The following is an 18,159-nucleotide window of genomic DNA, read 5'->3' as shown; positions in this document are numbered from 1 at the left end:
AAGCAAGAATGAGTGAGGTACCTCTAAATAATCCCAATGAGTAACACTCTGGAAGACTACTGGAAGCACATTAGGGTTAGCCAGCAGAGCTGGGAAATTTTTCATTCCAAGTTGAACACATTCCTCAGTCCATGCAAAAATCTGCCAAAACAATGAAGGTCTTGCCCAATGAGGCTTTCATCTCCCCTCCCCAGCAGAGATGCATATGGCATTCACATGCAGAAATATTTTCCAAATTAGCCACCAGTAATATGATAGAGGCTTCTTTCGCCACACTGTTTGTAGGTGTAGTTACATTAGCAAACATAAAATGCATTTTCCCAAGTTAAACCAACTAATTTAGCACAGACAAATTGAATGACTCATTTCACAAGTGTTTCACATTCATTTCCCAGCAAAATTAATCCTCAGGATGGAAAGCTGCTTCTATAGTAGGTATTAATATATTTAGGATCATACTTGTTTCACCTTGCTTTGCCTCCTCAGTTTTATAATTTTTCCACACCAAGGAAAACAAATTACACAGCACAACAAAATGCTGGTGTCAGTTTAAGCCTCAGTTTGGAGCACTGGGGAGTTTTCAGCAGAACTGAGTCTCTTTAAAGATTTCCCCCACGTTTCTGTGTCCTGAAGTCACCGCTGGTGTCCCAGAATACTTTGTTTGCTACAACTTCAAAGACCTGTGGATTTTCACAGATTGAAAGCAGACATCACATACACTCTTACCATAGAAAACAATTGTGAGGGGATTCAGGAAGCCCATCACCCATCCCTGCTGCCCAAAGGCAGCAGATGAAGCGTCCCCAGTGGGATGGAAGACTGTCAATTAACCCTCACAATTCTACAGAAGAGAAATACAATTAGAGGCAAATGCTCAGACCTGATTTCTCTGCTGAGTGTTTCAGCCCAAGGAAGCTGGACAGTCAGGAAACACAGAATTCCACGTGTTTGATTTGATCAAGAATAGTAGAACATCCCATCAAACAAACCACTTCCCAGCATCAGTCTGACAACGTGACATTTGGGCTGCAGAGTGGGTATCAGATAGGCTGAAGGTTTTTACTTGCATTTTGAATTGCAGGTGTCTGGAAGCCACATTCCTGGCATTGCTTGTCTAAGTCCTGCTCCCACATCCCTTGAAAACTGAGGCCATGGCACAGCTCAAACATCAGCAGCTTCCCCTCCTCGGGCAATAAAATTCAGATAACCTAGCTCTCAGGAGACCCTGGGAACACAGGGACTGAGGCTTGTTTGCCTCACTTTTAATCAGATTCTGTTGTTTGAGTTTTTATTTACCGATTTACGACTCTTTAAAACTTTATTTCTCCTAAAAAAATATATTTTTATGGGAGACTTTCCAAGGTGAGAGACTTAGGGTCACTCTACCCATCAGAAATAGTCAGAAGTTCAAATTGGTCAGAATTGGTCAGAAGTTAAAACTGCAGTCATCTTTGAAGCATCTTCTGCTGTGCCATGGTACTGTCAGAGGTTTCTGCTACTGCATAACTCTGGCATTTAATATCTGTGCCATTACCCAACAGTAAGTCCTAGTTTTACCTGAATTTGGACATGCTCCTGCTTCCCTTTTGAAAAGGTCTGCAGTCTGTTTTATGAGTGTCTATTTTGGGAATAATTCTGAGTCGACTGCAAACATGGATCACTAGACTTAGAAGATGGCAAAGGTTCTTTTTGAAATCTAGACAGTTTTTAGAAAAGAGAAAATTCTTTTAATAACAGAGGCACGCAATAACTTTGAGACAAATTCACTTATCCGTAGTCAAACACAGTTTCCCTTTGTTTAAAATGCTCTCATGTTACCTGCCAGAATATAAAAAAACCTTACTTTCAGGTGCACATCTGCACGTTAGCAAAAAAATACAGTTTTGCATTAAATTCAAAACACTTCCCACATACTTGGGAAATAAGAAAAATAAACTGTGTTCTTAAATGCAAAAATCACCAGAATCAAAGACAATTTTTTTGAGTGACCTCTTCAATTAAACCAAAGCAGAAGCATTGCTGGCCACCAATATTTCTCCTTCTGAACTCAGTACCACGAGATTAAGAAAACAAGTGATTTCAGAGAGATGGGATCATTCCTCCATCCAAAGTGTGCTTTTCCCTGGCTGGTGTTTGACTGCACACCTCCAAGGAACTGTCAGCGAAATTCCATACAGATGCAGATTTCCTATAGGAAATACAGGTGGAGCTGAAGCAGGCAAGGCAAAAAAAAGCCCCCAAAAACTCACTGCACACATGCCATTGGACTGCTGGGGAATTTGGGCAACCACCTCCTCTGGTGCTGCTGCACATGAGCTACTGGCACAGGGGAGCAGCAAGACTCAAACACTGCAGTTAATGGGCACAAGCCTGCTGTTCCTTGGACTCTGGTCTCTGGGGGAGGTTTATCCCTGCTCAAGAAGTCCCTGCACGTTCAGGTCACCAGCTCCAGCAGGAGACTCCTTGCCACAGGAGTCACTACACCAAAAGCATTATCAGACTGATTCAATCCACCTCTGTGGGCTTTAAAACAGGAAAGGAAAAACTGTCAAGTGATTTCAAAGGATGGGGAGAGTTTTTATTTGGTTTTCATCATTAATAATACAGCTTGGAAACACCAAGGAATGGAATGTGCATGAATAGAAGGAAAAGTGGTTTTTGCATCTAGAGCTTTTCTTTTAAAAAAACAAATAAGAGAAAATTTTCAGGAGAGACCTCCTCTTGTTCTTCCCCCACCCCTTATAATCTTTCTCAAGAACTGTACATCAGGTTGAACTATTCCTTTACACCACTGATTCTCCCACAAACTACATCCTAAACAGATACCTCTGCAAAGCCAAGACAGTATGAAGATGTTTTTTATGTCAACATATGTTTCTGCAAAACTGATGTCCTATGACAAGCACAAAGCCAGCCTAAGCAAAGTATTGACTAGAAAGAAGTACTTGAAAGTTATTTTCAAAGGCAATATTTCATATAATGGTAAGATTAAAAATCAAGTAATATATCCAGCTCAAAGCTATTCCAAATGCAGAGAGATAAAGCACACAAATATCACTGACAAATATTACTGGTAACTTTTTTCCTGAGAGCAATTCTGATATTTCAAAAGATTTCTGAACCAGAACAAAGCCTTGAAGATGCCTTATTTCTTTCAGGAGCAAGATTGTGAATAATAATCTTCTGGAAAATTTAGGTGCTTTTCCAAGTAAATAGAGCACTTGCCCTCCCAAGAACAAGTGCATCCTTCATCTCCCAGTTCTGCTGTGCCAAGAGATCTTACTATATTTGTCTGGATCAGGATCTGGACCACAGTGGTGTCAACACAGCCCCTCTAGACAAGCTGAAGTAAGTCTGGCAGGGTTTCATGGGGAGCCTGCATAAGCAAAAGAACTTTTCTGCAGAAGACCTTTAGAGATGGGCAAAGCTTAAATTTAAAAAAATTTTAGAAAATTTTTAAAGCATTTTCTTGAGAAACTCACAAAAAAAAAAATCAGATTTGAAACTTACTCCTCTGGATTTTCTAAAATGCTGCAGAATTGGAACTGCCCTGAAGGATGCCACCAATCAAGCACATATCCCAGCTCTATCAAGTCCAATTGCCAGGGTCCTGTCAAGGAATGACAGAGCTGCCTTTTTGCTCAAAAACATTTAAAGTTTTTCCAGAGATGCTTTCATCTATCAGTGTCCATTTGGGAAGATTAGTCAATCAATCCTTTTTCTAATAAAATCTAACATTAAATGCTTTTTAATGCTAGTGTTTCTTTTCCAGTTCTGGAGAAGAGAATCAAGAAAATGTCCTGGTTTTCATACTTTCTTTTTCAGCCTGCATTAATGGGTAAAAAACACCACTTTGGAAATGGAAATACTTTCAGATCTCTGCCCAACTAGCAATCAAAAAGTGGTAACCAGTGGTGGAAACCCCAGACACGTGCTTCTTTCTACCTCTAGGGCCCAGATGTAATTTAATATCCATTTAAATTAAAGTCAGTTATCACATTAAGTACAACCTTGTCAATGCAAATTGGGGTTTTTAAAAGAAAAAAAAATATTTTGATTTAATAATCAAGACTTCTTGTGGAACCACGTTCTTTGTGTAACGCGCTGAAATAGGGGCTGCCAATTCCAGTGGCAAAGAAATTGCCTGAACTTTGACATTCATAACGAGGTGACATAGTCCAGGAACTTCCTCAAGCTTTTTTGGAAATAGAGAATAGATTTTTCTCTCGTGAAAACCAGAAAATAGAACAGCCCTTCAAGTTTCAAACTAAAAAGCATCTGGGAAACAGCTTTTAGCTGAATTAGGCTTAGAATGTGGAATTTAATTAAACTAATCTGAAAGCTGAGGGCTATTATTTAATAAGGAAAGGTTTCACCTTCTGAAGAAATCACTCCTACGGTTTTTGGCTGGCGGCAATTCTGAGTAATGATCACTCTGAGGGCTGAGGATTTATAGGTCCTAAAGAGGAGGCAAGTAAGAGACCATGGGGGATGAGGTGGCACCTAGACAGAAAGTACATCTTGGCTACAGCTGTGGCATGATAATTTTTAGCAACTTTCATAATCCAGGTGCAGAAAAAGTGTTCCCAGAAAGGTTCCCAGGCAACATAGCTGCTGGCAAAGAGCACCTGAGCCACAGCACAGCTGACCACGTTCCCCCTTTGTAGTTCTTGGTCTCATTGGAGCCACACTTTGGAGGGCAGCTGCCCCCTGTCCCCCCTGGGCTGGCACTGCTAACACAGCCTTGCACTGCAGGGCATCCTCCAGCCTGAGCTACAGGGCAAGATAACCCAGCAAAGGGTTCACATGAGCACCTCCAGCACAGCACAGATGTGAGCCATCGTGGAGCTCAGCAGGACTCACAGAGGTTCTCCTCCCCTTTGTTCAGAGTGGAGCAGGGTCTGCTCCAGTTCACCCAACAGCTGTAACAGGACCACCACGTGTGGGTCACAGGACCCCCCCACAGGGGGTATGATCACCTGCATGGGGCAGGTGCTGCATCTGCACCAAAAAATTTCATTTTGCCCCAAATTAAAAAGAGCAAGAGCAGCAGCAAGCCCAGAAGAGAAGCACAACCAGGTACTTCTTGTTACTGTTAATATGCCTATTTACACAACCCTGTTGTTTCCTTTTCCTCGATCACTTTTCCACTTTGTCCCAACACTTGAATACCTCTGTATTTATCCTGCATGTTCACAGTGTTCCTCAATGGGATTGCATCTCTGTTCTTTACTTTGTTCTTGCAAGAGTGACACTTCTTGCTTGCACTCACTCCAACGAAATTGCACTTTAATCAATAAGGTTGTTCCTCTTGCAGCCCTGGCACATTATCAGGATGTGCCCTTATGAACAGCAGAAAATACTCCTTATTTGTCCTTGAGATGAGGTGTTGTCAGGCACAACTGCCTTATATTTAAAAGCTCTTGTCTCACATCTCAGCTTTCCATCTCTGTTAACTGAAGAAACTAACAGATAATCTTTCTCAGGCAAGAGATATTTGTTTGGAATTATGAAGATGTAAATATTTGCACATGACAGGTCCATCCCCAGTACAAACATCTTGTACTGATTTTTGTAGCTCGTTTCCACAGTCCTTTCTCCTCTTCCTCTGTAAGTCTGATTTAATCCAAGGGTCATCTCTAGGTTCCTCTCACTAGGGGAGTAACTGTCCTTTCCAGATTTAAAAAAAATTTAAAGGGAAACATTTGATGAAGTCAAGAAACCATTTTGGCCATGATCTTTTCCACAGAGGTAGGGGCATCACCTGTACCAAAAAGGGGTTCCAACCAACAGACACTGCAGTTCCTGACCCACAGGGGTGACAATTTGTGAAACCAACAGGATTTTCTTCTTCCTTCTTAATCTTGTTGCAAGAAATTACAGACAATGAGATCCTGGGAGTGTCATGTGCCTCTAACATACAGAACTGTCTGCAGGAATACTTCATTATAAAGAACAGAGAGTTCAGAACCCAATCTGCAACTTCATTTTGAATTTTGCAAAAGGATCTCCAAGTTGTCTCAGGCACAAAGAACAGAAGGACAGCAAAGCTCCAAATGTTTCATAGCACTTCTATAGGCAAAACTGGTTCTGCTTGTCCTTCATGTAGCCCATCAGGAAGGTTATCAAATTATGGAAAAAAGGCTTTAATGTCCAGGTAATAGCTCAAGACATCCCACAAATCTAGTAAGTCTGACTGCAGAAGGAGGAACAGGGAGTGCTATCACGTTCTGCAGTCAGGTCACACCAGTGCTCCAGATAATCACACTTCTTTCAGGTCCAGGTTTCTTGTAACTGATATACTCTAAGAGGTGTGATTATGAGTGGTGACAATTTACTGCCAGACACAAAAACATCAAGAATGGAGTGTAAAAAAAAAAAAAAAAAAAACAACAACAAAACAGATTCTTTCTCATTTTGGAGGCAGCCAGGATTATTACTGCTTCATCAATTTATTGCTGCTTCTTCCTTCCTTATCACTGCTGCCAATGAATCACAAATTGCAGCTTGCAGCATCACAGTGTTTCCTGTAAGATACATATTCACCAAAAGGGTTGTCAAGCACTGGAAGAGGCTGCCTAAGGAAGTCATGGAGTCACTATCCCTGGAAGGATTTAGAGGACATGTTGATGTGGGCACTTGGGCACATGGTTTAGTGGTGGGCTCAGTAGTGCTGGGTTAACAGTTGGTCTTGGAGGTCTTTTCCAACCTAAATGATTCTATGATTCTATATCTACAACTTTGGAAATGGGCTTTCCTCCACACCAGGTTACCAGGAGGGCCTAGTGCCTGGATCTACACAGAAATGTGAGACAATGTAGGCCCAAAAGGACTGCATCAAAGGCAAAAATAAAGGGGGAGATACTCATAGGCAGAGACAAAAAGAGTTCCTAAAGAAGTGGGATGCAAGCATCCCTCAAGCAGCATGACAGCAGAGAGCTCTGCACACTTTGCAGAGGTAGGAAGCTGCATTCTGCACTGGCTGGTGACAAGTTTCCCACTGCACTCATATCATGGCTTCATTTTTATAGAAGCAACAACAACCTCTACTGTTGCATATGTGAAGCAGAACATGGCTTATTATAGCTTTGCAAACTCCAGACTTTTAAGGTCCACAACTCCCTCACTGACTTTGTTGTGCAGGCTAATTCTTTGAAGTCTAGTCTGCAGCTCAGAAATCAGCTGCCCAAAAGAGTTCCCAGATTTTTTCCTCAGAACTTTTACAGACAGAACTTCTTTCAAATAGGTCCAGGTTATTGCAAGGTACCAACATCTCAGACCATAAGGCAGCTGCCAACAAGATCTCAGGAAGGAAGATGGGCTCCCTGGCAGTGACAGCTCTAGGATATGCTGTAGCCTACCACAGAGCTATCACAGCTCTTCCAACGTTCTTCACTTCCTCTGGATTTGCATATCTTGCATATATTTGCATACCCTTATTTCCCTTTTTTATAATAGCAGAAGCCCTGAAACCTGCATTTGGTTTATATAGATCACATACCACACATTGATCTAACAATAAAACAGGCAATAAAGCTCTTAATAGGTGTTTGGTAGCAAAAACATACACAAATCCTTTTCACATGGAGGACAGCAATCTAAGAAGAGGAATTCATGAAACAAAAGGACTTGTCTCAACGTTAGTCCCATATCACATTAAATTCAAAATTTGATATAAAGTAACAGGGTTTTTATGGTAGACTAAAGAGTTAGAAATAAAGTTAACGTCTAAAATTTATTAAAAGAACCACAGCTAGTGCTATTATCCAAGTAGTACTATGCAATTACACTGCTTTGGACTTAAAGTGGGAGAATGGTCCCATAAGGCACCCTACAGACAGATATACACTGAGCTTGCAGTTAGCAGTGGCTAATGGCTAAGGCATTAAGTTTTCCACCCTTAAATGAAAGGCAGAAGCATATTTTCAGAATGTTTCTATTCTTAATGTTTTCATTCAGAATTTTAAAGAGGCAAGCAGTTAGCTAAGTGGACAGGTGCATACCACAAGACAAAGTACAGGAGGTACTAAAAAAAGCAATGACCAATTTAAAATATATTTCATTACTTTAAAACAAACAAACTGAGGCAAATACCTAGTTTCACAAACTCAAATTGCTTGGAAATGAACACCTATTGGATAAGTGCAATGCTTAGCTTTCAAAAGTGCCATAGCCCAGTTCTGGCAATGAACTGATACACCTGCAAACCAGTCTATGCTTTTGCTGACTATAAAGCTGCCATTTACAGAAACATTTCACTCCAAAATGTTAATGCAGATATGAATGTCTGAAGCTACAAGCAAACAGGCAAAGGCTGGGTTACAGCAGCAGCACAGTCCAGAGCTGGCTGCTACAATTGCAGCAAGGCACAGGAGGCATCCATGATTTCCCAGAGGAAAACTGCAGTCTTTAACACAGTATTCAGCACAAGAAAAATGCAAATTGCTTATAGACTCCTGTATTGCATCTTCACTAGCTGACAAAGCCAGCCTACAGAATAAGATGGGGTTTCTGTTGTTCCACATCTCTCTGGTATAGAAGCAGTTTGTTTTTTAAATAGTGTCTGAGGTGAAGTCTAAAAACATATCCCTTCCCCCCAATGGAGTTCATGCTATACCCCTTGGCTTACACTTCTCTTCCACTTCGACTCTTGGAGAGAAATCCTGCTGATTCTCTTTTCCACTTCTCCCAGCCCCAGCAGATTTCAGCCATCGCTGCAAATACCTGGACTATGATCCATAACTGCAGCAGGTCCATCAGACCTTGGCCAAGGAGCATCTGTGGGATATGCTCCTTCACAAACACAGAGTTACTTACTCCATGCTAAATGTCTGCTCGTGCTCAGGGCATTGAAACCACAGCTGCAGTGCACCTGGAGCAAGAGGACAAGGCACCTGATGCATTAAGGTTCAGTAAAGAGGCATTCCACACTTCATTTTCAACTTTCCTTTAAGGCATAAGTAAGAGCAGCTGTTAGAGGTATCAAATCTGGAGTCCACTGTAAAAATTACATTTCTTACTAGAACTGCAGAGTACAACTGCTTCTGCTCTAATTAACATACACAGTGTGACAGCCTCCCCTAGAATGCAGCCTTCCAGCAAAGCAGAATTAGCAACTTCAAGGTAATTACCATCATTCATTTAGCAGAAGGTAGCACCAAAAATATAAGTCTGAGATCTCCCCTGCTTTCTGAGTCTTTGAAACAATTTGGGTAACTTACTGAAATCAGCTAAACGAGCAATAGGGCAGCTCACTGTAGTGTATCACATATATACTTAGTGAATGCAAACTGCTTTTTAATTAATATATCAGGTGTTTATAATACTTTCTGGACTATACAAGAGGATATGGAGCACGCAAGTTCTCTACTAGTGCCTAAATCTGCCCATAAACAATCCAGTAACTAACAGCACAAAACACTAAGAAGGACTGTTAAACACATTCTGGAGGGTTTTTAAAAAAGAAGAAAACCCTCAAAATATTTAGGCAAGTAATGCAAGCATGCACCAAAGACAGATATTAAACTTTGCTTTCCAAGAGCAAATCCACTGGTATTAGTAAGCTGCCAGTGATCTGCACTGGGCAGTGTTAGAAATTCTCCCACTACTATTCCAAGTTCCTAGAGGATCCCTGAGAAGCTGGGGTGTAGCAGGCCTATAATGAGGAGAGCAAAACCAAAAAAGTTGGCAATGCCAGGTGCTTCTCAGGGAGTTTAGGATACACAGGATTCCCAGGGCAATGGTATTTCAAGATATATTGCAGATGGAGCCACTCTGCCAGTCATGGTCCAGAAAGTCTTACCCAGTTTATTAAAACTGAGAGACTGCTAGAACAAACAAAAAACCTCCAGGCATGTTATAGCAACTGGCACAGCATTTTCCAACACTTCATCAACTCTAGTCCTGAACTCCATACGCAGAAGTCAAAATAAAGTTCCCAGATTTTTCTGGAGTAAAATGTCCAGAGTTACTACAACAAAAATTAAAAGATTAAACCATGTAAATATTATGAAGTTAACGTCTTCCTCTGATGAAAAGAGGAAAAAACATCTTCAGGCAAGGGTTATAAATATAACATTGACCCAGCGATGGTCTATTAAATTAGAAAAATACTGCAATTGATTGAGAACACTTGGACTGCACTTACCCAGAAAGTTCTGATAGGATAAAATATCTTCTCATCAGAAAGGTCAGGCTTTTGAAAAGATGATGTATTCTAAACAGAAACTTAGTGAATTTTCAGGCTTTTGAGAAGATGATTTATTCCACACATAAACTTGGTGAATTTGTCCACTTCATCGATCAACTGTATTAGAACAAAAATCCAATTATTATTGATTTATTGACAGGTCTTGGAGACCAGTAAAAATACAATTTTTGTATCTTCCAGTCCAGGAGGATCCACAGCTTGCAACAGCAACTTTCTGTCACAGAGCAAGTATTAGATTAAATATGAGAAGAGCAATATGTTTTTGTCAGCAGAACTTGCTGCAACGCTATATGCAGGCATCTGAAGCATTTTTCAGCACTGCAGAGCATATTAAGAGATGAACTCATGTCACTACTCACTCTATTAAATTTGAGGGTAAGTAATCTGGTATCACATTTCCTACTTGTTTTGCATAAAGTTAGCAAACTGAGCTTGTAGTAGGGACTACAGTGAGTCAGCAACATTCTAGTTTCTATATGAAAATGTCAATCCAATGAAACACAAATGTTTTAAAGGCCATATGTCCTGGAGTGTTAGAGGCCATGGCTAGAATGAGGGGTGAGATACCCTTTACAAAGCTGAAGTCGTGCCCCAGTCCTCACGGTGCTTTAGGGCAAAGAAAGACTCACAGGAGGCAGCTCCCTGTGCACCCTCAGCCTCCTCACTGGGGAATGGGATGAGGAGCAGAAAAGGCCTTGACCCTGTGCAAGTGCTGCTCATCAGTAACTAAAACATCTCTGTACTAAAATAATGGCCAGTCTTCGCGAGCGAAGATTTTGGGAAAGGTCATTAACCCTTCCAGCCTGCGCAGTGGATTTTTTAGGTGAGACACAGCGTGCGCTGAACTGAGCCCACCCTTTAGTCCTGAGGTTCATCTGCCGGGGCCGAGCAAAGCTTGGACAGTGGCAGTGAGGTCCCCAGGATGTAGGTTTGTTTAGAGTGACCTTCTCTTAGGTGGATTGCCTACCAAGGCTGACGAGCTCCACCTGCCCAGGTATCTCTGTACTACCAACACTGTTTTCAGCACAAATCCAAAACACAGCCCCATTTCAACTATTATGAAGAAAATTAACTCTATCCCAGGCAAAACCAGCACAGCAGGGTGAGTGGCAGGGTTTCCAAGCACACAAGATGGTACCACGTGTGGCAAAGTCCCACCATGCTGCAGCACTCCTTCCCTCATTTCCAGACTTGCTTGGAAGTGACCAGAAGACTCATATTTTTTCAGACTTTGTCCAAACCCACACCTCAGAAATTTGACTAGTCACACATTGGATATTAGATCACTTCTCTGCTTCCACAGCAGAGGCAGCGGTGGAAGGGAGTTGGTCTTCTGGCTGTGAGCTGTGCAAACCTACCCCCATTCACCCCTTGAATGGGAAATTTATAAAAACTCCTTTAAAAGGAAGCTGGCGCATGGAAACAATCTTTTATTCCCAACCATGCTTCCCCAGGCAGCATCCATTCTCCTCCTGCTTCCCCTTCCCAAAGGACGGGTGCATCCATCACAGTGCCTGCTCCATGCAGCCAACAGTATTTCCGAGCTCCCAGCCACTGCCAGCTCAGTTCTCCCAGTGGGGGAGAAGCCAATTAAACCCAGGATTCATGGGGCTGTCACAGAAACAAAACCAGCACCTTTTTCCAGGCTGCAGCACTCGCAAGGTGTTCACTGGAGATTAGATGCTGGCACTGAGTCATCCTGCAGACCACAGGCAGAACTGGGAGGGGGGCACAGGAAGGGATTTTAAGTGATCAGCCCCTCAGGACATGCAGGGTCAGTGTCTCTGGTTGAATCCTCAGATCTCTCCTCCCTTGCTCCTTTCTCAGACATTTTTGGTACCTCATAGTTTCCAGTTACCTGTCAAATGACACAAAATAAGAAAAGAGAAGGGAGTGAATCTACTCCTATTTTACAATATTTTTTACTGAAGGAGAGGCCACTTTCAGACCAGGTCTGTGCTATGTGTTGTGCATTGCCCTGGAAGAATAATGGACAAGAAATAACTATCTGGGAGTTACAATTTAGTACACAAACCAATTTACTGGCCTCTCTCAGTAGATTAATGCTGGCTCACCTTAACAAAGTAGGAGACTGTAGTTTTTAACAATTCCATTTCTTCACTGGAAAACTTCATTCTTTTGCAGCAAATCTTGGAGAGAATAACTGCTTTTATTCAGCAATTTAAAGGGGGGGGAATCAAACATTTTAATCACAGTGTCTAAGAAAGCTACTGAAACTCTTCTTGATAATTTTGTCACATGCAATGTTAAACTGAAGTACAGTCAGTGTCACCTTTGCAGTGCATACAGTGTTTTGAGGCTGCTAATTTCATGTATCTCTACATAATACCTTTTTCCCCCCATAAACAAATAAATAAATATTCCACTTTAAACACTGAATATCTCTCCATATCTATTTAAGAAAGAAGTAAGAAACATTTGGAAAAACAAAACTAAGTTATTTGTCAATGTTTCTTCTTAATGACTTTGACTTTACAACACTTCACCTATTGACAATACTTTTAATAATGCATGGGTTTATTTCTTTGAATTGTCTTGACTGAAAAAAGTAGGGATAACAAATTTGATGATAATACACTAATATTTAGTAATAGTTTCCATTGCTTTTTATTCTTCTTGTGAACTCTTTCTGTCAATATGATATACAGTCCACAGAATGGCTGCAGACCCAGACGTACAGCTTTGAGTTTCCTGCATAACAAACCACAGAATTAAATTAAACCTGCTACCCTACAGTGGTCCATAATTTCACACCTGTAAGTTTACCAGGAACTGCATTAAAGCTCTGGGGCAAATAAAGTGCATTAACAACTCAGACTTCAGAGGATTTTATTTTATGCCAGATACAGAGTACATTTATTTGCTTGGAAGGAGATATATTTCTTGTTGATTTACCCATGTCAGTTAAATGTCATCGATATCTTCAGCTGCCAGAAATGGTAAATAAATGTGATAAACATGTGCAGCCTAGTCCAAATGTATTGCAATGAAACAAGGAAAATATTATGAAATATGTTCGTGATCAGGCAAAGAATATCAACCAGTTGCTGTTTTGCTACATTGTAGTAAATATTATTATTTCACATAGTGACACAATTTCATCCACAACATATCGTTTTACTGACAATTTTTGTCACAACAGGTTTTCCTTCTTGTAGAATTACATTTTTTCTCGGGGATTTGATCTCTGACATATTATTTTGCATTTGAAAATTTGCTCTGGATTAGAGAAGTAGGAGCAAATGAACCTCAGCAAAAACACGGCAAAAAAGCAGAAACCATTATTGTCAAGTCTGGGTAATCCACATCTGAAAGCTGATAATCAAAACAGCACAAGCACTGCAAAGATATTGACTGCTCTTCCTATCACCTTGCAGATATAAACAGATTCATAGCTTTGCTGAGGCATTTGCTCATTAATTCCCTGGGAGGGTTAAACTTGATAACTCAATGTATTAGTCACACGTTATTTTGCCACCTTATAAAATTCTAAAGTGAATTAAATGAATAATCAAAAAAAAATCCTGACTATTAATAGAGTTCAAAAATGAAAGTTATGTTTCCTGTAGAAAACCTAATAAATTATTTTATTTTTTTTTTTAAATTTGCTTATGACAAGGCAACAGGCCCAATATTTGACCCTTGTTCACCCACTTCAGTCTAAGAGCTTCCATGGATCTACATTAGCCATCATAATTTTGACATATTCAAAGCAAATAAAGGATAAGTATTTCCTAAAAAGGTCTTTCTCATATCTAGGACTGAATGGGGCTGAGCTCTACATTAAAATACCACAGACAGCTGGTTAAAGAACAGCTCCAACCAAAAAAAAAAAAAAAAAACAAACAAAAAAAAAAACCATACCACAAAAGAACCCCTTTCACTTTCAGTCAAATGGTGCTTCTGTAAAAGAAGTTGCTAGAAACAAGGAGAGGTGGGCAGGGAGGAGAAAAACAAAAGCTTAACACTTTAACTATTCAAGCCAAAAGCTTAACCATTCAAGCATTACCAGGTAAGCTCATTATGAGCCAGGTTGTCCCCTGGAGAGGTGCTGCAGGTTATCTGGCAGCTCTGGCACAGGGTAATAAACAGCAGCCAGCAGAGATTCAGCAGCTGGGAGGCTGGGGCTGCTCTCCAGCACTGCACTCCTGCCAGACCTCTGTGTGATGCTCTATGGGACACAAGTCATCAGTGATGTGAGGCTGGAATAAAATGTTTTCTTTCCTGTCTGAAAAGAAAAAAGCCCTTCCACAGAAGTAACGAATGGAGAATCAACTGAGGGTTGTTCTGCATAAGAACCTACAACATGACCTTTCTGAAGCCATGCAGCTCCAAGACATGATTTTAATTGAACAAAAAAAAATCTTTAGTTCAGATTAAGAAGAAAAAGCCAAAAAGCTGGTAAATTCAATGTCCAAATGCAGGGGAAAAAAAAAAAAAAAAAGACATGATTTGAGCATCATTCTTTGTCCTGTAACAGTACTCTCAGGCTCTTCTGATCTACTTTTCCTCCTTTAGAAAAGCCCACACTTTTTTAATTGCATGGCATAAAACAAGATTAAAGAGGATAACTGTGTATGTGTTCTGAACAAGCTGAAAAAAGATGAGTCAAAGTTTCTTTGAGGCAGAAATCAATTTTCTGTAAAACAAGCAATCACACCTCGTTTTATCAGACAGAGCCTTCCTTCAATAGTAAGAAATACCAGTGCTAATATATTGATGTATATGTGGGTGGCACAGCACCAAATTCCTCATCAACAGAATAGAAATAAGAAGCTACCCATTAATTAGCAGTCTCAGTTGCCACAAATCTCTAGGGACAGGGAAGGTATCCTTGAGGGAGTCTCACTCCACCACTGCCCTGTGTTTAGACTTTTACCCAAGCATCTCTTTTTCAATGCCATCCAACAACACCACAGGATATTGGGCTAGATCAGCCTTCAGTTCAATTATGTGTGGTCAATTCTTACATGATTAAAAAAGACTTATTTTTTTAAGTCTTAATCCATACACTTTATTTAATTTATGTGAAACCATAAAGATGTCTTTTTGGTGTGCACTAGATGACCTTTAATAGATCCTTTCCAACACAAACTACTCTGTGACGTTGCAGACCTGGAGTGGATATACCCAGAATGTAGAACTGCCTGCAGTAATGCACAAACTGGCTCATCTCTAGGCTGCTGCTTGCTAGATGGCAGCACAGGAGGGGTCTACAGGCAGCAACAGAGAGGAAAAGAGATGATCACCACATTCCCATTGCTAGAGCATCTGAGAGATGATGTTCTATGCAAAGAGTAGCAGCACCCTGGCAGACAAAGCAGGGAGACTCCTGTTGAAACACACCACAGTGGCCAGAACAGTGACTTATGTATTGTTTACCTCTTCTCTGTTCCACCACTGGGTTCCCACCAGCATCCTCCACTGCAGAAAAGTGATAATTGTGAATCATACCTCAGTCAGCTTCCCTTTATCAGTGAGCTGAGCCGCTGAGCACACAGGGGATTCAAATCACTCTCAAGGATCAGTTACTGGAAATACAAAGCAGCATATAATTAAATTTCTGCTTTTCCTTGCAGAACACTCATTCATCAATTGATGTTCATCAGCAGGAGCCATTGCACTGGCACACAGACTTTGAGCTGCAAGTTCTCTCCTGCAGCTGTTTGTGAGAATGCACAACGTTGTCTTCTCAAGCACAAGCCACCTGTAAGAAGGGGCAGGCATTTTTGTTCTGATGTTCTAGATTAAACCCCACAAGATACAGGAAGACCAGAAGTCCTTCAACTTCCATATATCCAGAGCTATTGCTAAACCAACAGGATCGTGCAAGTGTCTTGGAAACTGGACAACCTCTTAAAAGTATATAAAACCCCGCTTATATATAAATTTAAGAGCCTGACTTTATCACCTACCTTAAAAGTGCTGGCTTCTTATCAAACCAGTAACAGTTCTTCAGCAGAAACAGAGACAGATTGCATGAAACATGTTGTGATTTGCAAAGCTCTGTAAATACAAGCCAAAAAGGTATAAAAAAAAATGTACTTGTGAAAAAATATGTGGCCCAAAAAAAAAGGAAGCAAAGTATGCATAAAAAAAACCCAAGTTAGATATAAATGTAAATGATGCTGCACAACTCAGGACATTGTATAAAATAAATGGATTTAACCATTTACATCAAATATTAAGAAAAATTCACATTCTGTTATTGACAGATGAAGAGCATTTAATTAACAGCTGGGGAAAAGTAGAGAGAAAACTATACCAGTTAGATGAGAAAAAAAAATTATTTTTAACAATAAAAGTATTTAAAACTTAGAGGAGTGTAAATTCTTCTGCTTCAAGTCCTTATTCAGCTTCTTACAGATGTAAGGAAGAAGCAAAATCCTCTGGGGCAAGCTATTCTTTTATTGCTCCATCAACAATTTTCACATTCTTTCTTCAGAAATCTGGTCCTGACTACCACTAGAGACAGAGTACAGAGGGGGACCTTGTTTTCATCTCATGTGACAACTCTTACATTATAAAATCCTAAAAACAAGCAATCGCAAGGCCTAAAAATCTGTGTACACTCAAGTGTAGGGATCCAAATGCAACAGGAAGCATTAACAAAAGTCTTTTTTTATTGATTTCTGTGGACATTACACGGGACCCTAGAGATCTCAGCACAAATGAGAACTGTAAAATAGATTCACACTCCTGTCAAAACCTGAAGACTAATAGCCTAATGTGAAATTGCTAAATGGAAGATCCAAAGATATCCATCAAAATTTTATTGAGAGGCATGAACATTTCAAGTGACATCAGGGTAATAGGAGCTTGTAATGCAGCATAAGGGTATGTTTCCTTTTGCTTTTCAAGTCCAGTTAAATATTGTCACCCTCTACAAAAAAGTTACACTGACCTACCAAAAGTTTACAGTTATAATAAATTTCCCCTTATTATGCTGCTTTAACGAAGGAAGTGAACTCCATCCTTGTTTTTATAGCATGGTTCACTAGCACTCATGAAATCCCTGGAGGAAATCTATTTTCCATCTTTGAATTTTCCAAAACTGATTGAAAAAAACCTTCAATTTGCCATCCCAGAAACAAAACCAGAATGATTACACTAAAACATACATAGAAATCTTCCCAGACACACAGATGTCTCTGCACCTGCTGAACTGCCAGTGTAGACATACAGGTCTGAATTTTACATGCTGTTTTCTTTTGTTCTAAACATAATTTTTAATTCATGTTGCATTATGTAGATCACATCATGTTATGCTGACACATGACATGAAATTACACTAGAGAAACACTCTCAAACTCAAGTGCACTTAAGGAGAAACAGCAAGTCATTAATTTTAAGGTTCTAGACAAAGTTTTGTTCTATCAAAAAACCTGCACTATAACATGACTAAGATGACTGGCAGGTTTTGGTATATTCTGTCATGATTCCTGTATTTGCTGTATTATCCTCCACAATGGGATGTTATAAGAAGAGTTTCCCTTAGGAGAGGTCAATGTGAAGAAAACAGGGAGGAAAAAATCAGATTCAAGGTAAACCACGTCTTAACAATTGATTTTTAAAGACTAATGCCAGGGCCACGATATATTAAAAAAAAAACAAAAAAGCTTACCTTTCTGAGTTTGATTAAAGTTCAGACACAGGAACAGAAGATTTGTTGCCAGGTTTTAAGAGTTTTTATCATCAAGAAAAAGTTGGGAGTAATGTGAGGGAAGATGAAACTGGCACAGAAATGTACTGTGAGTATCTAAGAACCTGAGTTCACAAGTGATCATCAGGCAAGGTTTCAGATACAAAAACATCATATGTTGCTCATAACTCTTAAAGTAATGAAAAATCCACAATAGCTTGCATTTATGGCTTCTGAGAGGATCAGTTATTCTCTACTAGTCAAAATCTTCAACATTTATAAGCAG

At 40.1% G+C, this 18,159-nt stretch overlaps 1 long non-coding RNA gene across 3 annotated transcripts in view; it reads right to left on the bottom strand.

Annotated features, from left to right (window-relative positions):
- The window catches only part of LOC135421352 (uncharacterized), a 49,235-nt gene extending 32,846 nt beyond the window's left edge, over positions 1-16,389 (bottom strand). Inside the window, exons 1-4 of one of the 3 annotated variants that reach the window (XR_010433968.1) lie at positions 16,147-16,389; positions 15,614-15,762; positions 14,241-14,402; positions 11,846-12,068 (exon numbers count right to left, since the gene is read on the bottom strand). This is a non-coding gene — a long non-coding RNA (uncharacterized LOC135421352). The remainder of the gene's footprint in view (positions 1-11,845; positions 12,069-14,240; positions 14,403-15,613; positions 15,763-16,146) is intronic. The other 2 variants (XR_010433969.1, XR_010433970.1) reach the window with 2 other exon arrangements.
- Positions 16,390-18,159: the final 1,770 nt, after the last annotated feature.

Source organism: Pseudopipra pipra, chromosome 13, assembly GCF_036250125.1.
Source record: "Pseudopipra pipra isolate bDixPip1 chromosome 13, bDixPip1.hap1, whole genome shotgun sequence".
Lineage (NCBI taxonomy): Eukaryota > Metazoa > Chordata > Aves > Passeriformes > Pipridae > Pseudopipra > Pseudopipra pipra.
Note: the sequence above shows the minus strand (reverse complement) of the source record. Positions and strands in the feature narration are given on the sequence as shown.